Below are 22,107 nucleotides of genomic sequence, written 5' to 3' on the forward strand. Positions count from 1 at the left end.
TGTCATAACTGCATGTTTGTTTAGGTCAGAGAGAAGTACATTTGTTCATTGTTAGATGTAGAATGTTTTGCTCATCTATATTGCTCATAAAATGTTTTGTTTGTTAAAATATAATATTATTGTTGAACGTTTACCGCTAGCGAATTTTGTTTAGGATTTATGATTCCTAAATGAATTTGATTGGTTGTAGTAATCCGAAGTCATTTTGATTGGCTGATGAAATTCCTAAGTCATTTTGATTGGTTAGTGCTCAGAATCCTAAATCCAAAGTTGCTTAGCCGCAGGTATAAATAGCGCGGATAAACAACATTTGTTATCTTTCATGATCACAAAATGTCCGTTCATTACGGCATACAAATCAGATCTTTATTAATTATTTAGATCTTATTGTCAGATCTTCTCCATTCTGAGAATGGTAAGCTATTTTACAAGTTAAAACTAACTTTACATCTTTGGTTACAGTATTTAGTACATTAAAAATAATTCATCCTTTGTCTTATGAACTCCAGAAAGCTCAAGAATGTATCTGCGCTATAAGAAAATACTTGTTATAAGATTTGTGTTTAAAGTCTAAATTGAAGTGCCTTTTGAAACATGTCGACTTTATAATGCGATAATGTTTGTAACTTTTTGTATCTGCAAATAAAATATGTTGAAAACATGAACCGCAGTTGTTTTGAAGCCATCCTGACAAGAGCGGCTAAATTATAGGCTGGGTAAAACTAAATGGTAGCGATACATTACAATATGAAATATATAGAGTGGAGCTATCCTACTCACCCCGGCGTCGGCGTTAGCATTAGTGTTTGTGTGGTCGTTAGTGTGAGCGTTGGAATGTTAAAGTTTGCATACCACATCAACTATTTTCTCTATGTCCCTTGACATATTGCTTTTATATTTTGCATACTTCTTTACCAACATAAACCCAATCTATAAACAAGAGCAGACAACTGTGTCAAGCATTTTGTAAGAATTATGGCCGTTTTCCTCTTAGAATATGCATATTATTGATAAATCTATGTTACAGTTTGCGTACCACCTCAAATAGTTTCTATGTCCCTTGACATTTTGCTTTTATCTTTTGCATACTATTTTACCAACATGACCCTAATCTATAAACAAGAGCAGACAACTGTATTAAGCATTTTGTAAAAATTATGGCTTTGTGTCCACTTAGTATATGCATATTATTGATAAATCTATTTATACGTTTGCGTGCCACCTCAAACATTTTCTTTGTACCTTGTCATATTGCTTTTATAAATTGCATAATTCTTTACCAACATGACCCTAATCTATAAACAAGAGTAGACAACTGTATCAAGCATTTTGTAAGGATTCTGTTCCCTTTTTATACTTGTGTTTAGGTTCACTTTGTTCCTTAAGTACCAAAGCTAATGCTTTCATACTTGAAACACTTTCATAACTATCATAACGGGACTGTAGAGGCAAAGTAATTTTACTCTGACTGGCATTTTGACAAAATAACGACCACTTTTTATACTTTTGAACATTTGACTCAGTTTTGTGTTTTGGTCCATTTTACTCTGAAAGTATCATAGCTATTGCTTTCAGATTTGGAAGACTCGCTAACTTTTGTTATGCCCCCCTTTCGAAGAAGAGGGGGTATATTGTTTTGCACATGTCGGTCTGTCGGTCCGTCGGTTCGTTGGTCGGTCCGTCCACCGAATGGTTTCCGGATGATATCTCAAGAACGCTTATGCCTAGGATTATAAAAGTAAATAGGTGCATTGATCATGACTGGCTAATGACCCCTATTGATTTTCAGGTCACTAGGTCAAAAATCAACGTCACGGTGACTCGAACCAGTAAAATGGTTTCAGGATGATAACTCAAGAATGCATACGTCTAGGATCATGAAACTTTATAGGTACATTGATCATGACTGGTTGATGAAACATATTGATTTTCAGGTCACTAGGTCAAAGGTCAATGTCACAGTGACTCAAAACAGTAAAATGGTTTCCGGATGATAACGCAAGAATGCTTACGCCTAGGACCATGAAACTTCAAACGTACATTGCTCATGACTGGCAGATGTTCACTATTGATTTTCAGGTCCCTAGGTCAAAGGTCATGGTCACAGTGACTCAAAACAGTATACAGGTTTCCGGATGATTACTCAAGAATGCTTACGCCTATGATAATGCAACTTCATAGGTACATTGACCATGACTGGCAGATGACCCCTATTAATTTTCAGGTCTGTAGGTCAAAGGTCAAGGTCACAGTGAATCGAAATAGTAAAATGGTTTCCGGATGATAACTCAAGAATACTTACGCCTAGGATCATAAAACTTCATCGGTGCATTGATCATGACTGGCAGATGACCCTATTGATTTTCAGGTCACTAGGGCAAAGGTCAAGGTCACGGTGACTCAAAACAGTAAAATGGTTTCCAGATGATAACTCAAGAATGCTTAGGCCTAGGATCATGAAACGTCATAGGTACATTAATCATGACTGGCAGATGATCCCTATTGATTTTCAGGTTACTAGATCAAAGGTTAAGGTCACAATGACAAAAAACGTATTTACACAATGGCTGCCACTACAACTGACTGACTGACAGCCCATATGGGGGCATGCATGTTTTACAAACAGCCCTTGTTAAACTTCTAGTATCAAGGCTATTGCTTTCAAACTTGAAATACTTTCTTACTATCATGAGGGTACTGTAACTGGCAAGTTGAACTTGACCTTGACTTTTGAACGACCTTGCTTCTCGAGGTCAAATTAATCAATTTTGCTTAAATTGCCATGTCTTTTTTATTTATGATCATATTTGATTCATACTTTGAAAAGACAACACTTACTTGACATATCACAATGGACTCCATCAAAACCATCCCCCACGCCACACCCCAGAATTCCCCCCCCCCCAAAAAAAAAAGATAAAATAATGTATATATGTTTTTTCCTTTTTTTCTTTTTGTGAAAGATCATCTAATAAATGACCATAACCCCACATTATACCCCCTCTCCACCCCCACCCCATAACCCCCCTACCCAAAAAGATTTTTTTTAAACATGGTAAAACAAACCAAAAATATTTATTTATTATATTTGTGAAGGACCGTCCAACCATCTAACCCTAGCTGTTGCTATCAAACTTGAAATAAAATCTTATGAGTTTGTTTTATGTCTTTACAAATGTTCAATTTATTGTTGAAAATATGCCTGAACTCAGAATCGTCTATAAAGTAAAACTTCTTAAAACATAAGTGTTCAATATGTTTCAATTATGGACCTCTTCCACTTAGAATATGACTATGTTACCTTGACCTGATTGAATATGAACAATTTCCCCATGATAGCTTACTTTATACTGTCAAGCACTCGAATAGTCGAGCGCGCTGTCTTCTGACAGCTCTTGTTTAATACACAGTTATATCTTTACAAATCTGTTTCAAAAATATGAAATATATATCTTTACAAATCTGTTTCAAAAAAATGAAATATGAAATGAGAAATCGAACGATGGAAGGGCAGTCTTACCTAAATTCCCAATTCGGGTATTTGTTCTTTAACCTGTTTTGTTGTTTGTGAAAATTTTTGCTAAGTATTTTGTCTTGACCTCAAATTCGAAAAAGTGTACACGTGTAAGTACACCATTCACATTGTATGAACAATTTTACCGTTTTGTATAGCTGTACCCATTTTATACACCACACGCTCGAACATTTGATTACACGTTATGCGCAGTATTACTTAATTTGAATCGTAAAAAGTGTGTTTAATGAATTTTCAATAATAATTAAACAAAGCAATCTAAAGATTGACAAAGAACTATGTTTTATTATGCACGGTATTGTTCAATTTAACAATACACATTCAGGAAACAGTCATGAAACGATCACACTTTTAATAAACAAATATAAGTCAATAGAACTATAGAGAGAGAAGCAATACGTTTGGAATTTGATGCGTCTTAAAAATAATTTTGAAATCAAATGTAAATTTAACTCCTAATGAAAAATGTTTATGCACACTAGTATTGGTCTCAATGAAATGCTGACAGACTAAGCAACTAGAAATGTTAGGCCCCGTTAATAACGGGGAACTTATTTAAGCAAAATTTCTCATGCATTTAACCAAATATAAAGTCCTAGAGAATACTAGTTGCATTAGGCTAAAAAATTACCACATGTTTATATTACGAGAGTTTATATCTATTTTACTAACTCAAACCACATATCGGCTAAAAAGATAAGAAAAGAGGCAAAACATCAATAATCTAGAACATTTTGCTACCTTTTACACTTTTTAATATGTTAATGTACTCTTTAATATAGACACAGCCAACGTATTGTTATTAGATATTGATTAGTTTATACAGTAATATGCATACTGACTTTATATTAACATCACATTATTTTAATAAGGAACATATCTCATGAAAATATATGCTGAATGGATTATATTATATAAAGATACCACACATTTGTGAGCAGTCAGTCAAATTTGAAGCACCCACAAGTTGGTTGGACAGTTTATTCATACTTATACAAAAGTACATCGTCTGCATACTCAAATTTACACAGTATTTTCTGTCGCGTTATTCAGTATATTAACATATTATTACATAACATGCAATGGTCATTTAAGAATACAAATGTGAATAAAAACAATCAATTGCAAGAATACGCACATTTTTCCGAAGCGGTAATAGAATTTTTAAACAACATTATTTAGCATCGTATTTTCTTATCACAAAAGCTTATTTCATATATTTACATACATTTTAACCCTGAAAGCGCTTGAGCTGAATTTTAAAGGCCTTTGCAAACAGTTTGGATCCAGATGAGACGCCACAGAACGTGGCGTCTCATCAGGATCCAAACTGTTTGCTATTCTGATAGTATTCTTTGAAAAAAATCGAAGAAAATGCTAATTTTAGAAATTCTGCAGACGACATTTAAGCAGACGACAAATTTCCCAGCATGCAAAGGGTCAAATTATTGATTTGACACATGAAGCTGATAACATGTGGAATTTATATACAGATTGGTTTATATAAAATATACGGCTTAAATATTTTTTCTTATATCAGTGTAACAACGGCCTATACATATAAAGTGGTATGCGTGTTCTAAATCGACGCTATTACAACATAAACAATAACGCTCATTTCGTGGTATGTTATTTTGAGCGTATTTGCCAGTTTGGATTCTCAGCGGGTGTGCTGAGACTCTCAATCTAACAAAAAAGAATTGAATCTAACACAAAAGAAGCCTCATGTTTTGAAATAGTTTAGAAACTACTATAGCATTGTTCAGCAAAATACGCTCGCGTAAACGCGATATCTAGACAACTTTTAACAAACAAATAATTTCTGCATTATGCTGCGCTTTAAAACCACTGTAATTGTTTACAAAATGTAATTATTATATCACTTTGATAATTCACTCGATGTTAATGAAGCCAATGTCGTTTTAAGTGTTTTTACAGAATTAAAATGAGAGCGTATAGATTTAAACAATCTTATATTATAAAGGCGAAACTCGTATATTTAGCTACATTATTATTAACTTTGAGTAAAAAGAAAGTCAATATTATTTTTAGATAATTATTTTCCGTTGAAACGCAGAAATCAAACACATCTTACTAATATTGTAATGTAGACGCGAGAAATCAATTCAGCAAGAAATTTTTATGTACTGAAACGATAACATAGTATTGGTATTGAAACTAATGCAGAAGTTCTACAACAGTCTCATTAAACAAGAACACGTCTTCATGGACTGGAGTATTTAATAAACACGTGCTTTCGAGTGGTTTTTTTTTAAACAAACAACGAGACACATTTAGTTACTTTTAAAATGATATCACATTAACATTAAATGTAAGTAAATACTTCCGTATTTAATAATCTCACCACAATGTCAAAAAATTACTCAGAGTCAAACGGTCAGGTATCTTAACGCAGGCTTTAAATTCATTCTAGTGTACTTGTTTTAAAAGCTTTAATAGCCATTGTCTTCAGCTCTATAGCCCTTTGATCTGCTAGTTCCCGTCGTCTTTGTACTGAAAACAAAACAAAAATAGATACAGTTTGGATTAAATCTGCTCATTAATTGTGTATTCTAAGGACACTATTAACGCAAAAGAAGCAATTCTATGTTAACAAGTGTATGTATTATCTGTGCAAACTTATTTCTATAAAAAAAAAATAAAAGAAAATTCAACAGACGTAAATTATTTGTGTCGTATTGTTTAGGTGTTCTTAAATAGCACACACCTGGTCAATGTATGTGTTATAGTTTGAAAACAGGTACGTCTATACTTATATTAATAATCGTTCGACTGGTACTTAAGTGTAAGTTGTTGTCAAAAAACTGTTTTCATCTGCTTTGTAAGCAATAATAAGTTACTGTGTAACCATAGCAATAGTCAACCCAAAAACACTTTATATTTAACAAAATCATTTGAATATAATAGATAAACTATCTTTCTTCTATTGCATATCCAAGGATTAAATACGGAGTAAACTTTACACGAAAGATGTATCATCTTGATTCCCCAGGATACGCCCCAAAACCATCCAACCAGTAGGAAAGTCGTGGTGAAGAATTGAGCCATGCCCACTAGCACATTTACACAGCAAACGGCGGCGCTGTCCTGGTCATACTTTGAAGGAATTCGTGGCGTTGCGCAACAAAATATGCAAATGCCGCATAGAATTGTACCTACAAACATACACGTATATAAATAAGCCGCATCCAACTTTTGAACAAAGCGCACATTTGTTTGTCATTAATTTCGTAGAGCTAGGTAGCTATCTTAACAACCGCATTCAATATGAAATTTAGCTTGTGATTCCTTTGGTTTAAACACTATCCATATGCACGCCAGCTCATAGAAAAAAGACATGTATGTAAGTTTTAGTTTTTTTAGGACCTAGAGCTGAAACGGTGTAACATATGGACATCTCCATCGTGAGTCAAATTATGGCTCACTGAACAGTTTTTGTATATCATGCCTGAAATTATTAATAGGTTGTTTTCAAACGGTCTCTTAAATGCTTTAAAATAACATCGCCCACAAGTATTGTGTATTTATTACAACAGTAATTCAAATATTGTTCTTTTAAATGCACGGAAGCGTATGACGTATTGTCATCATATGGGCTGTTTCGAACGTCTGTGTTCTATTTAAGGTTTTCAATTGTAATAGAAACGAAATATTAATAATTCACGATTTAATAAATCACAAACCCACTCTATGTTATAAATCGTAAAGTTAACTCCTTAAGAACCATAATATTTATGTTATTTCAGCGTCACGCTGAGGAATTACAGCTCATAGTAAAACAAAACAGTCGGTTGTTTTAAGGGGCATATTATTACAAAACTTACACGTATGCGGTACTTAAAGTAAATTTTAAGGCTTTGGCGATCTAAACTGATTGAACATACCAAATTATGTGTTTTATATTGACGAATTAAAAACTGTTAAGCGAGTTTCTTTCATTTATGTGTGTTACTTGTTCGTCAAGTTGTTGGTCATTATTAAGCTCTATCCTACGTATGCAAACGGGCTTTTAATGTCGGTATACTTGAAGATACACATATCACATGTTCGCGTTGTATTCCAGGTATCCGCCTTCACATGTAGATTGTTATTGACGGTGTTAGTTTTCAGCGACTTTTAGTGGTGTGCATATCTTATACATTATTCTTAACAGTTTGTATTCAATAAATTTCAATGATTTGTATTTCAATAATAATCGTTCTATTACCTCGGTATTTATTATTAAACATATTCACGCATCAAAACGTTTCAATCCAAACCATCGTCTGACAGGAACAACTTTGTTAATTAATGTAATATTCAGGTATTGATTGTATGGAATTAATTGCGTCTCAACTTGAATGCATGAACGTGCATGTAATTAACAGAGGCACGAATCAATTTGTTAAATAAACAATTTCCGTTTAGGTGAACAACGTATGAGGTCTTTGTGAAAATACTACAGAACAGTTAAGTATGTATAATGATCTTTGTGAAGAGAGATGCAATTAAATCCTTCAAAAAGTAAACATACGTTATTATTCATATTCACAAATGAAACGATGCTTTAATTACACTTCTAATTCCTTGCGTCTAGGCCTCGATCATACAACACATTGTTTTTTCGTTGCATATCTTTTAACAAAAGTTAAAAACAATAACCATACTGCCTAGCCATGCACTTTCTAAATATGTATTTGTATTTCAAAATATCATGTTTCTAATGTATATTAAAGACAATACTGGTGAGGAAACGGACGATTGTTGCTACCATTTGATTAACCATTTATGCCTAGCGTCCATAAAAAAGGCCTTGGCAAACAGCGTAGACCCAGATGATGATGCGGCGTCTCATCAGGGTCTGCGCAGTTTGCTTAAAGGAATTTCTGTAAAAAAAAGTCTAAATATAGAAATCAGCATACTAGACATCCCTAATTTTGGAAATAAATTGATCCAATTTAGAAGGATGGGAGAGTCCACTAGGCATAAATGGGTTAATAATACATTCTTTCCATCCTCACTTATGCACCTGCAATTTGATAAAAGCATACATACATACTTGACCAATATTATTGGACAATTACTAGTATTAATTTACCGACATAAAGTATCGCAGTAATTCACAACAATTTTAATTATTTCGCTAGATACAGAAACAAAACACTATAATTATGTTTATTCTGAAACATGGTAAAAGTCCAGTATTTGTTTTCGAATCCATTAATATCATGAGCTAATGATATGAATGAAGATCAAAGTTTTATATCGTCTCAATTAGCAGTACTGTGAACGACGTTATGAAAACTTATCAGCGCTTAAGATTGCTTTCACTAAATTATGGAAACAGGAAAGGCAACAACAAGACAGCAGTTATTAGAATAATGTAATGCATGGTGATTACCAAGGTTATGTTTTAACGGCCATAGCTGTAATTGTTTCACATTTATTCATATAAAGATTAAGTGACTATTGTTTTAAATAGAAAATTTCTGCGTATACAGTCTGAAATCGTTTTGTTCTGTTCGCGTTGTTCCTGCAAATCCTCATCACATTATAATCAAAGTAGCACAAACGCCCTTTTTGTTTCAAAAGGTGAATACAGTTGTAACAAAACATTTCATCGTTTTTTTTTAGAATTGCGGATAATACCTACATATTAACGTTTAGTGAAATGTTTGCTTTTCATGTGAGACGGTTTTTTATAGTTCAAAATGCATTTTTCAAAACAACATTAGCGAGTTTTGTTGCACTGTGTACATAGTTTGTGTTTCAGGTATGTTACTGTAGCGATACATCCAGTATACCTGTCTTCCTGAACAACTTATTGCATTTGTTATTATGCACAACGTGTCAATGTTACGACCGAACTGTGCAGGTTGATTCCCCACTTAGAGAGCTGTCTTAAGACCTTTTCAAAGACTGTGGTACCTCCCAGGCAAATAACTTTTGAGTTTCTCTCATTAATCCATTTATGCCGAGTTGACTCTCCCATCCTTCTAAATTGGATCAATTTATTTCCAAAATAAGGGATGTCTATTATATTTATTTCTATATTTAGAATATTTCTTACAATAATTCCTTTAAGCAAACAGCGCAGACCATGATGAGACGCCGCATCATGCGGCGTCTCATGTGGGTCTTCGCTGTTTGCCAAGGCATTTTTCTAGACGCTAGGCATAAATGGGTTAATACTTGTACAATATGGCACTAAAAGCATGTATAATGGCTTCTGCCTTATTTACATGTGCGTATATGATTTGAATTGTGTGCTATACTGAAGTAAGCTAAATAGAATTGTCAGCAAGCATATTTGTTCAATTGATTTCCCCGCAAAATAAAGTGTGTTTATGGGTGGATGCAAATCCCTTGATATATGGTATAATCCTAAAAAAAAATTAAGTGTACGGTAAATCTTTTATGCATTCAATTTTTCCTCATTGATATCTTTACATCCATGCAGTTTTATATTGAAATCTTATCTGAAAGCGTATCTGAGATATAGCCATAAAAAATGCACAATACAAAAACCAAAGGGCAATAACTCTTATGTAAGAAAGTGTAGGGTTATGGTTCGTGTACATGACACTTCTCCTCATTGATATCAATACACCATTGAATTGTCATGTTGAAGTATTGCATGGTATCTGAGATAACTGAGCCCTGAAAAATTACATCATTTAAAAAGAACAAAGGGCAATAACTCTTATTTAATAAAGTAAAGGGTTATGGTTTATGCGCATGGTACTTTAGCTCAGTGATACCTATACACCCATGAAGTTTCATGTTTGTATCTTATATAGTTTCTAAGATTAAACCATGCAAAGTTGTGACAAACGGGCGGATGGAATGACTGACAGAATGATATACTGACGGACGGAGAGACGGACGGACGAACGGACAAACCCAATTCTATATCTCTCTGACAAAAAACATGCACTAACGTTATTTTAAATCGTGTCAAAAAGTCGCATTGTTTCCTCAGTTGAGCATAAAACCATAAAGTAGATAGAAATATTGACACACTACAAATGTTCAGGAGAGAAATTCTTGCCGTCTAGTCTTAAATGAATGGCTAATGACCAATTACCTGCAGGATACCAGGCAATACATGCACTACGACATTTATCAATCCACGATTAAAACTTGTGTCACCACATTTGAACGGTATATGTGAATCATTGTGGTCTGAAGACGGTAGAAGGTACCCCAAACCTTGCACTTATCCATGAATTAATCACAAAACATACACGTGAAAAAACACATTAACCTCGTAGCATTTTTGTTTAAATTTAAAAGCAATACAAAAGCATAATAATTCAAAACAAAGGAGAACGCACAATTCAATAATGCTCTTATGTCTTAAAGTATAACAGCCTAATGTAATATACAATTATATAGAGCCGTGCTATGTGAAAATGGTGTTTATTGCAATGCGTAAATTGTCATCCAAGATTAGCCTGTGCAGTCTGTACAGGCTAATCAGAGACGGCACTTTCCGCGCAAACGTGATTTTTGATAAGAGGATACTTTCTTGCAACGAAAAATAAAATTAAAGCGGAAAGTATCGTATGTAATAAGCCTGTGCGGGCTGCACTTGCAAATACGAGACAACACTTTATGTAATCTCTTTCACAGAGCGCGTTTCATATTCAAAAATAACTTTCCATTACCAGATCCCGGCAGGACTATATTCATCAGGAGACACACAATTGCAACGCCGAGGGGAAGAAAAGGAATCGCCACCCGGATCCAAGAGTCTTCAGGTGTGAACACATCCGCCTTCTCTTGCACCTTTGGTGGCATGACAACTTCGGAGAAGTCCATCTCATATTTAGAGGAGCTTGTAGAACGTGGAGACAGCTTCAGCTCAGGAGCTTTGTTGGTGTTGTCGGAAATGTCATTGGTTATCGCAAGTTTGGTTGTTTCGTTACCAATTTGTATACTTGTGAACGAGTTATGTGCAGTTTCGGTAAAGCTTGCTTGCTCAGTTATCGTGTCACCTTTTGGGTTTTCTGGTTTTGATTTAATATCAATTTGATTAGTTTGATTTGCCGTATTGTCAAGCTCGATTTCATGTTCGCTTTTAAACAATTTTTCATTTTTTTTATTGTCTAGTACATCTTTAATTTGTAATTTCCACTTTTGTCCTACGTGCTCCACGCCTGAAACGTCTGATCCCCCAATTTTGGTGGTACTATCCAATTTTTCATTGCTTGATTCCCAAGGATAAGCAACGGTTTTTTCATCATTTTCATCAACTGACACTTCGCCATCTTGCAATGTGCTGTTAACAACATTAGGCATGTCTGTTATATCAAGAGCAGAAATCTCGCTGAAAATGTTTTTAGGCGCAGACATATGTAAGTTTGGACCTGAAATCGGCTTTGATTCATCATCATAACTATCCATAATATGAATGTTAAATATGAGATTATGTATATCCCATCAAACAATTATTTTTATCATTTTAACTCCTCCATACACATATGCTGTCATTTCTACGTGAATGTTTCCTGACTACCATAATTTCCAGTCGTTGATTCTGTATTGACGTATAAATATTAAATGTTGTATGTTCAATAATATCATTTATATTGTATTGCGAAACAATGCTCGATATGATTATATCTGTATAGAGATATGTAGTAAAATGACTTATTGGATGGGTTTTGTCTCGTGCGTTAAATAAAACACTCGAAAATATCGAATTTTAAACTTGTCATCTGTATGTTATAAATAATTATTTTATGTGAACCTTCCATAACAATAATTGCATTTTAAAATTTGTTTTTAATTTGAAATTTTGTTTAAAAAAATTATTTGTTTCCTACCATATAACCATTTGTTATATCAAGTATTTTAATAAACAAAGTGACAAAATGATTGATAGTAAGTTATAAAATACTAGAATATATAAACCTTATACATGTTTACTATGATATTTTTTCTTACATTTGCAACATTAATGAAACAATATTTCTACAACTTAACATTGTTAATATGCATACAAAATGCATAACAATACATAAATGCATAAAACAATATGTTTTCGCCATACGTCACTCCAGACAAACGTAAAAAGGTCAGTAAACGTGTTTTAAAATTTAAATTAATAACATAAAAACACAATCTTGTATTAAAGTTGAACAGGTTATTTTAATCACTAATATTCCATTATATCTGCAAACTGAACTGCGGATACAAGTAAATCCATTATGCAATCAATATTCCCCGCTGTTGATTTTTTCACGAACTGTAGATGTAGCTATACAACGAATCACGTCTAAAATGTACAGGCGTTATTGTTAACAATAACACGTACTGTAATCTAATCAGTCACTCTTAGATTGCAACACGGCTTTCGCATCAATCGAGATGGACAAGAATCCTAATTAATTGGAAGGGACGTCATTATTGTAAGCCTACCTACATGGTAAAATTTGTCAATATACTTGAATTGGTTCATAGTACGGGTAAACGAACATCGAACGAAAATCGAACGAGCTCTTGGATAGTAATTGAGCCGCGTTCTGAGAAAACTGGGCTTAATCCTTTGGCGTAAACTGTCATCCCAGATAAGCCTGTGCAGTCCTCACAGGCTAATCAGGGACAACACTTTCCGCCTTTATGGTAGTGTTAGTTTCAAGTAAGTCCCACCTTACCGAAAATCAAGTTTAGGCGGAAAGTGTCGTCCCTGATTAGCCTGTGTGGAATGCACAGGCTAATCTGGGATGACACTTTACGCACATGCATTAAGTACAGTTTTCTCAGAACACGACTCTAGTGACCTAGTTTCTATTTTGAACCCCCTTTACACTGAATCGACTGGCCTAAATTGTGTCTTAGCTAAAATTTAACCTGTTGTGACGAGCTTAACGGTGTTAATGTTTTTTATCAGAATGTGTTTGATGGCGAGGTTTTCAGCCCCACTTGGTCCAATATTTTATATGCTCGGAAACAGTACGAATTTTGTTATAATAGCATTCGCAAGCCTTTTTTAAATAAAAGTTTGATTTCTGACTGCAACTGCAGACAATGCATAAATCATTCATATTTCTGAATACTGTGTTTGAGAATTGTTTTGCCTTATAATGGTAGGGTCTATGTACGGCTAAAGAACTCGCGTGAATATTTTAGCGTTTATCAAATTACTTCAGACAATTGTTTTTAAACAGTTTGTTTTGTTAAATGCATTAGAGTTAATTTAATAACTCTATCCAATTCTCTAATAAGAAAGCTGTTCGGTTTATATAAAAGTCACGTTTATATGTCTGTGACCTGTCATAAGCTAGTATATTCATTTGTAATGATAATATGTGTCTTGTTCTGAGAAAACTGGGCTTAATGCATGTGCGTAAAGTGTCGTCCCAGTTTAGCTTGTGCAGTCCGCACAGGCTAATCAGGGACGACACTTTCCGCTTACACTTGATTTTCGGTAAGGAAGGACTTCCTTGAAAATAAAAATACCATAAAAGCGGAAAGTTTCGTCCCTGATCTGGGACGACACTTTTCGTTCATGCTTTAAGCCCAGTTTTCACAGAACACGACTCATACATATATGTCAACTGTCAATTGTGGCGGATGACATGCATTTATCTTCACTTAATTGCGAAGCCATTTTGTAATTATATATTTATTTGCTCATCGAAACTTGACTAATACGGGGAATCGCTAATATTGAAGCAAATAGGCACACTATAGGTCAAATCTGTTTTGTAATTCAAATCAATGCACAGTTTTTCATTTCTAGGAGATATGAGTATTCTGTTCGATTAAAATCATAAGTGTTAAGCTGTAGAATAATACAAAACATTACTGCTAAGCTTTTGTATGGGCAGAGTATTACACCAGTGGTCTGCTGCTATTTATACAAAATATTAAGTATAATATCTATGCTCGTGTGCATTTTATCCCACTTTTACAGCGAATTCGGTTGATTAAAGCCGCGTTGATTAAGGTAGCGCACCTCTAATGATTTCCCGCGATTTCTTCGAAGGTTGAAGAGCCTACTATTAGGTGCCGTAGCCTAGTGGTTAAGGCGATAGACTAGAAATCTTTTGGGATATTCCCGCGCAGGTTCGAATCCTGCCGACGACGTATACTTTTTTTGCGACGCGTTTTATTTATTTTCTTACGTAATTTGATTTAATTTGGCATATAAGCTATATTTATTGTTAAATATGTTGCAATTTTTATGCACATTCTTCAATTATTAAAATTAAAACAACGTTATGGCGAAATTGGGTGATTTACTGTTGAAAATACGAACCATGCATGTTGCATTTTTATTTTTATTTCAAAAAGTAAACGGTAAATCTGTCTAGTTCTTGGTATTTTTGCTGTATATAGTGTTTCTATAAAAACTAAGTTTAAAATATGACTTAAATGATACTATTTTGAATTTTATGACACTTTGTTTTTAACCGACCCAATTTTTACTTGGCTGAAATCACTTACATTTCATGGCGCTCTTCAATGGATAAAAATTTGTAAAAAATAAATGTCTGTAAAAGAATACTTATTTCATCTTGTTTAAACTTTAAACACCTTTACAGCATCTGTACACACCAACTGCATGTCCATATTTGGAAATTTGAATGAATTATGGAACTTTTATATACCCCAGGGGTGAAAATAAACTGGACAAAAGCCGAGCGTGGGGGTGGTTTTGAAAAAATCGGTATATTTTTTTAAAAAGCATGGAAAGCCTACCTACAAATTTGCATGTAGTTCAGTAAAATGATGCTGATTAAGAAAATAATTAATTAGATTATGTTTGGATATGTGCCCATTAGAGGTGCGCTACCTTAAATTTCTGCTATAAACCACGGCACGAAATGACGTCATTTTATCGACAAAATGACGTCATAAATCCAGCGAAATTATCAAGTAAAACTACTTTTATTTAAATAAAAAGGTTTACTTAGTAAAAAGCTTGATAAATAGAATAATATGTTAGTGTTGATAGATAAAGTTTATTATGCTCGGCACGAAAACAAAAAAGCACTCGCCAAGGCTTGAGCTTTTTGTTTTCTAAGCCTTGCATGATAAACCTGATCTTTAATCAACACTAACCTATTATTCTCTATATACATTGTTTTCTCTACATTAATAATGCATCACAATACTTGACAAAACCAGCATCGAGTGTCGAAGAATAGATGCATGCATGATACAAAGAGTCTTTTCGAAGCGGTTATATAAGAATAATCTAGCTGCAAGAGTGTATTGATCCGCTCACCGGATGCAATCGACTGCCGTGATGGTCTGTAGATTATATCAGATAAATCGTGAAGAACTTCAAGTGTATTGACAATATTTCTGTGTCAATATTAGAAAATAATTAACGTTGTTCTCGTGCATGCAAAATGGAAGATCAATGAGACGAAAACCATTTGAAATTATTAATTAAAGTTTGTCGAATGAGCTTAATAACAGTAGACAATTGACAAATGCATTAATGGCAAACAAAAAAAAAATTTATAAGAACACTTTACGAATAATTAGTTCGGCTATTATTATGTGCCATATGGAAATAACATTTAAAGCGTTAAGTTCTATGGTAAATGTACGCGTTGAAAGAAGTATAAACAACGCAAATCGCTAACAATTACTAATTGTAAGTCAAACAATAGCAGATGATCTTTTATTTATGCGAGTTGCGAGCAACCAAGAAACCAATATAGAAATAATTATACTATTATAAAAGCATTATCAGTAAAGATAATTGATCGATCATTATAATGTGTCTAGACATTCTGTATTACTATATTGAGTAAATGAAAGGCACGTGAATTGTAAAAGAAATTAATTTTTTTAAACAATCAGGATTTTTTGTTAAACGAAAGTTACCAAAGTGCCTTTTCAATAAGATTACAGCGATTTCAGGACATCAGAACCTTCGCGCCATGCCGAACTTACTCCAGATTGTCTTATTATATCATGTCGTACTTACTCCAGATTGTCTGTATTATAGCGCCATGCCGTACTTACTCCAGATTGTCTGTATTATAGCGCCATGTCGAACTTACTCCAGATTGTCTGTATTATAGCGCCATGCCGTACTTACTCCAGATTGTCTTATTATATCATGCCGTACTTACTCCAGATTGTCTTATTATATCATGCCGAACTTACTCCAGATTGTCTGTATTATATCATGCCGTACTTACTCCAGATTGTCTTATTATATCATGCCGTACTTACTCCAGATTGTCTGTATTATAGCGCCATGTCGAACTTACTCCAGATTGTCTGTATTATAGCGCCATGCCGTACTTACTCCAGATTGTCTGTATTATATCATGCCGTACTTACTCCAGATTGTCTTATTATATCATGCCGTACTTACTCCAGATTGTCTGTATTATATCATGTCGTACTTACTCCAGATTGTCTGTATTATAGCGCCATGCCGTACTTACTCCAGATTGTCTGTATTATAGCGCCATGCCGTACTTACTCCAGATTGTCTGTATTATAGCGCCATGCCGAACTTACTCCAGATTGTCTGTATTATATCATGCCATACTTACTCCAGATTGTCTGTATTATATCATGCCGTACTTACTCCAGATTGTCTGTATTATATCATGCCGTACTTACTCCAGATTGTCTGAATTATAGCGCCATGCCGTACTTACTCCAGATTTTTCTGTATTATAGCGCCATGCCGTACTTACTCCAGATTGTCTGTATTATATCATGCCGTACTTACTCCAGATTGTCTGTATTATATCATGCCGTACTTACTCCAGATTGTCTTATTATATCATGCCGTACTTACTCCAGATTGTCTGTATTATATCATGCCGTACTTACTCCAGATTGTCTGTATTATAGCGCCATGCCGTACTTACTCCAGATTGTCTGTATTATAGCGCCATGCCGTACTTACTCCAGATTGTCTGTATTATATCATGCCGTACTTACTCCAGATTGTCTGTATTATAGCGCCATGCCGTACTTACTCCAGATTGTCTGTATTATAGCGCCATGCCGTACTTACTCCAGATTGTCTTATTATATCATGCCGTACTTACTCCAGATTGTCTGTATTATAGCGCCATGCCGTACTTACTCCAGATTGTCTGTATTATAGCGCCATGCCGTACTTACTCCAGATTGTCTGTATTATAGCGCCATGCCGTACTTACTCCAGATTGTCTGTATTATATCATGTCGTACTTACTCCAGATTGTCTGTATTATATCGGATATTAGGTTGATCACGATATAAAGTGTGTAACATGACATGCCGAGTATTATTAAGCTGTGCTCTGTGAATACGGGGTTAAATGCATGTGTGTAAAGTGTCGTCCAAGATTAGCCTATGTGGTCCGCACAGGCTAACCAGGGACGACACTTAACGCATAAACTGGATTTTTGTTAAGGAGAGACTTTATTTAAACAGAAAATATCATAAAAGCGGAAAATGTCGCCCCTGATTAGCCTGTGAGGACTGCATTTTAGAAGGAGAACATTTGAAATAACTCACCATAGTTTTTCACATTGACAACTAATAACAATGATTAAACACACTCATATTCGATCCGCATATCACTGATGGGACTTTCGAAATTGCTCATTCGATACTTTTATGTTTTATGTGAAAATGCATTTATTGTTCCCTACCGGTGAAACCGGAGGGGACTTACGGTTTGCGCTCTGTGTGTCCGTCAGTCAGTCAGTCTGTAAGTCAGTCAGTCTGTCACACTTTTCTGGATCCCGTGATAACTTTAAAAGCTCTTCATATTTTTTCATGAAACTTGAACCATGGATAGATGGCAATATGGACATTATGCACGTCATTTCATTTTGTTCCTACGTCAATATTTTTTCTGGACCCTGCGATAACTTTAAAAGTTCTTAATATTTTTCATGAAACTTGAAACATGGATAGATGGCAATATGGACATTATGCACGTCATTTCATTTTGTTCCTACGTCAATGTTTTTTTCTGGATCCTGCGATTACTTTAAAAGTTCTTAATATTTGTTCATGAAACTTGAAACATGGATAGATGGCAATATTGACATTATGCACGTCATTTCATTTTGTTCCTACGTCCAAAATTATGGTTGCTATGGCAACAAATAGACTAGAAATACTGCTGAAAATGGTCTTTTTCTGGAGCCTGTGATAACTGTACAAGTTCTTAATTTTTTTTTATGAAACTTGAAACATGGATAGATGGCAATATGGACAGTATGCACGTCACTTCATTTTGTTCCTACGTCAAAAATTCTGGTTGCTATGGCAACAAATTTAAAAAAAGAAAAAACTTCTGACAATGGCCGAATTTCTGACAATGGTGGAGACGGCAATAGTCTTGTTTATATTAACATTATTAAATATATGTTTCCTGCAAATATTAGAATATCATATGTATTCAATGATTGTATAGTTTCTTTACATTTCGTCCATTATTTCCATTCAAATATATTTGTTCATGCTTTAATTTCTAACACTCCGTCGATTTTTGTTCATATGTTTACATGTATTTGATAAGAGACAACATGTATTTAATAAGAGACAACCAGTTTTTAGACTTAAAATGAGAAATATGGATTGGTTTAAATTGAATATATATGAGTCGCGTTCTGTGAAAACTGGGCATAATGCATTTGCGTATAGTGTCGTCCCAGATTAGCCTGTGTAGTCCGCACAGGCTAATCAGGGCCGACATTTTCCGCTGTTATGACATTTTTCATTAAAATGTAGTCTCTTCTTAGCCAATATCCAATTTAGGCGGAAAGTGTCGTCCCTGATTAGACTGTGCGGACTACACAGGCTAATCTGGAACGACACTATACGCACATGCGTTATGCCCAGTTTTCTCAGAACACAACTCATATAGTTAATATATTTTTTTATCATTTTGTGAACTATTTGGGAATACATAGAGGATATTTGTTGGATTCGGTGGATTATCGATTTTAATTCACGAGTGATCATAGAAAATATATATTTTATATGATCACGAGTGAATTTAAATCGATAATCCACCGAACCCAACAAATTTTCTTTTTATTTTATGCTTTTTTTCACAGTTTATATACATTGTTAAAGAGTTCAAATAAAGAATTTCGCTGTGAAAATGACGTCATTTCGTAAAAAAATGACGTCATTTAACATAAACAATGAAAATTATCGATAATTTTCACTGATAATTTTCATTGTTTGAAACAGTGAAATTATCAGTTTTAATTCACTGATATTTCTCTATAAACCACCGGAAAGCATAAAATAAATAAACGCATCTAATCACATCCTTATATCACATGTTTACCAGAAACATTAATAACAATTATAAGTTTAACCTTACTAAATATTGTTTATTCTTCTAAATGTTTCTTTACAAATGTCGTATAAGAAAGCGTTCACGTGTTCATATTTAAATTTCATATCCGAAGCTTTTTCTTTTGATCCTGTGTTCTCATGATATTGTTCAGGAGTGCATAATTTAAAGTTTTAATTGTAGCAATTGTTGTTATCATTAATGCCTCGCGATATTCTTAAATAACAGAAGCAATTGAAAATAGGCCCTTGATCGTATTAATGTCTTCTAAATATTGTCAAACAGTCGAAAGTGTAAGGTATTTCTCGTTTTAAGGCAAAACATAAGATTTTGACATTAGTACACCTCTCTATTCTTAAACAGATTATACAGGTTAAGGGAGATAATTCGTGGCGAACGATATGAAAGTTTCGATATAGTTAGTGTTCATACATACACACGTTTCGTTAGTTGCGTAAATGATGTGTTTTGGTTTTAATTTTGTTATCAGGAAAAAAAAATAAACAATACAACATGAATTTTAATTATATGGGGGCATTTACCAGTCGTGACCTACACATCTGTATGTGATGGGAAGAATAATTGACAGAAAAACTTATATCGAACGAACAGCCATACTGAAACCATCCAATCAGTATACACTTTCTAGTTAAACTTGTGTGTGATGTGTAAAATCTCGACAAGAGGTGTCGCTATATAGAGAATAACATGTTACTGTCCTATCGTTTTGTAATATATCAGGCGAGGCTTAGAATAATATAACGGCGAGGCTTACCGAGCCGTTATTTTATTCGTGCCGAGCCTGATATATACAAAACGATGGCACAGTAACCTGTTTATCTGTTTATCATACCACATTTTCCTAAAAATCTGCAAAACAATCCATTTTTTCATACTTAAAATATACGGATCCACGCTGATTTTGCTGATCCGGCTTTTTCACGTTGACATACATGTAACAACGTCGTTTGAAAAGACGACACGAATAATCGCTTATTTTAAACATTGTATAGAAAAAAAAAGTTGTTTGCACTACGAATGGGAAGAGTACACCCAATTTAATCATCGGCGTCGCTCTGGAGAGCGGTGACTAGTATGTAATGCATTTTTTTTTCGCTTATGCGAGGAGAAGTTATTTTACGGATCAATGTATATATTTAACGGCCACCGGAAAAACTTTGCGAAACCGAAATTTCGCAAACTTAAGTACCCTTTTTCTTGAAGGTTTGCTTATTTGTGATAAAGTATAAGATAAAAGTCTAACTTGTGATTAATAATTGGTTATTTTTGCTTGTTAAATGCGTTTTCTTCACTATGAACTTTATTTGCAAAGTTGGGGTTCCCATGGGATTTTTGTAATATCCCATGGGATTTTTCATTAGCCCATGGGAATTTTGGTTTCTCCCATGGGATTTTTCTCCAGCTTTTTTTATGGGAGAAAAAATCCCATGGGATTTTCAAAAACATAAAACACGTTCGTTTGTGCTTAGTTATCGATTTTAAGCATTGTTAAAGCATTTTTGCTTATTTTCGTTCAATTTACTTTGATAGAAAAAAAATCCCATTTTTTTATGGGAAAAAAAAATCCCATGGGATTTTTTTCTGATTTTTAGAGATTTATTCATGTAACCTTCAGAAACACTACCTTTTAACAAATGATGAGCATTTCTCGCGATTTCAACGCGTTATATCGTGTTTTAAAATAATAAAAAAATCCCATGGGATTTAATTGTCCCATGGGATTTTTTTGTCCCATGGGATTTTTTTTCCCATAGGATTTTTTTTTCCAATGGGATTTTTTTTAAGGTATAAGTTTCTAAAAGCTATATAATAATAATAATTATAATAATAATAATAATAATAATACTAATAATAATAATATTAATAATAATAATAATAATAATCGTGCTCAATATGATAAATTTGTACTTTTAAGCGACTAATATTTTTATTCGAGCCGATCGTCGAGTCCGAATGGTGAGTATAAGAGCAATTTACCAGTACAAATAAATCTCACTTGTGAAGAGAACGCTACCGTACTATAAAATAATCTTGATAATAAGTCATATCATTTCTTGACAGAAAATGAAAACAGTATCCATATTGATGTCAGCAATGTCCCCTGCTATGATAAATATTGACAAAATGAAAAACCTTGACAATAATTCCGTGTCGAATACGCATTAGATTATAGCAATCAAATTCATATAAGCATTGATAAGATAATTTGCGAAAATGGGTCTTATGTCAAATACGGCAAGCGTAGCTCCAT

The 22,107-nt window shown here is 33.9% G+C and overlaps 2 protein-coding genes across 2 annotated transcripts in view; one reads left to right on the top strand and one right to left on the bottom strand.

Moving 5' to 3' along the window:
• The window catches only part of LOC127866056 (uncharacterized), a 212,595-nt gene that overhangs the window by 57,925 nt on the left and 132,563 nt on the right, over positions 1–22,107 (bottom strand). The gene's annotated exons all lie outside the window — the stretch shown is intronic.
• Positions 1–22,107, top strand: part of LOC127864779 (uncharacterized) — a 236,872-nt gene that overhangs the window by 24,735 nt on the left and 190,030 nt on the right. The window lies entirely within an intron of this gene.

Source organism: Dreissena polymorpha, chromosome 1, assembly GCF_020536995.1.
Source record: "Dreissena polymorpha isolate Duluth1 chromosome 1, UMN_Dpol_1.0, whole genome shotgun sequence".
Taxonomy (NCBI): Eukaryota; Metazoa; Mollusca; class Bivalvia; order Myida; family Dreissenidae; genus Dreissena; species Dreissena polymorpha.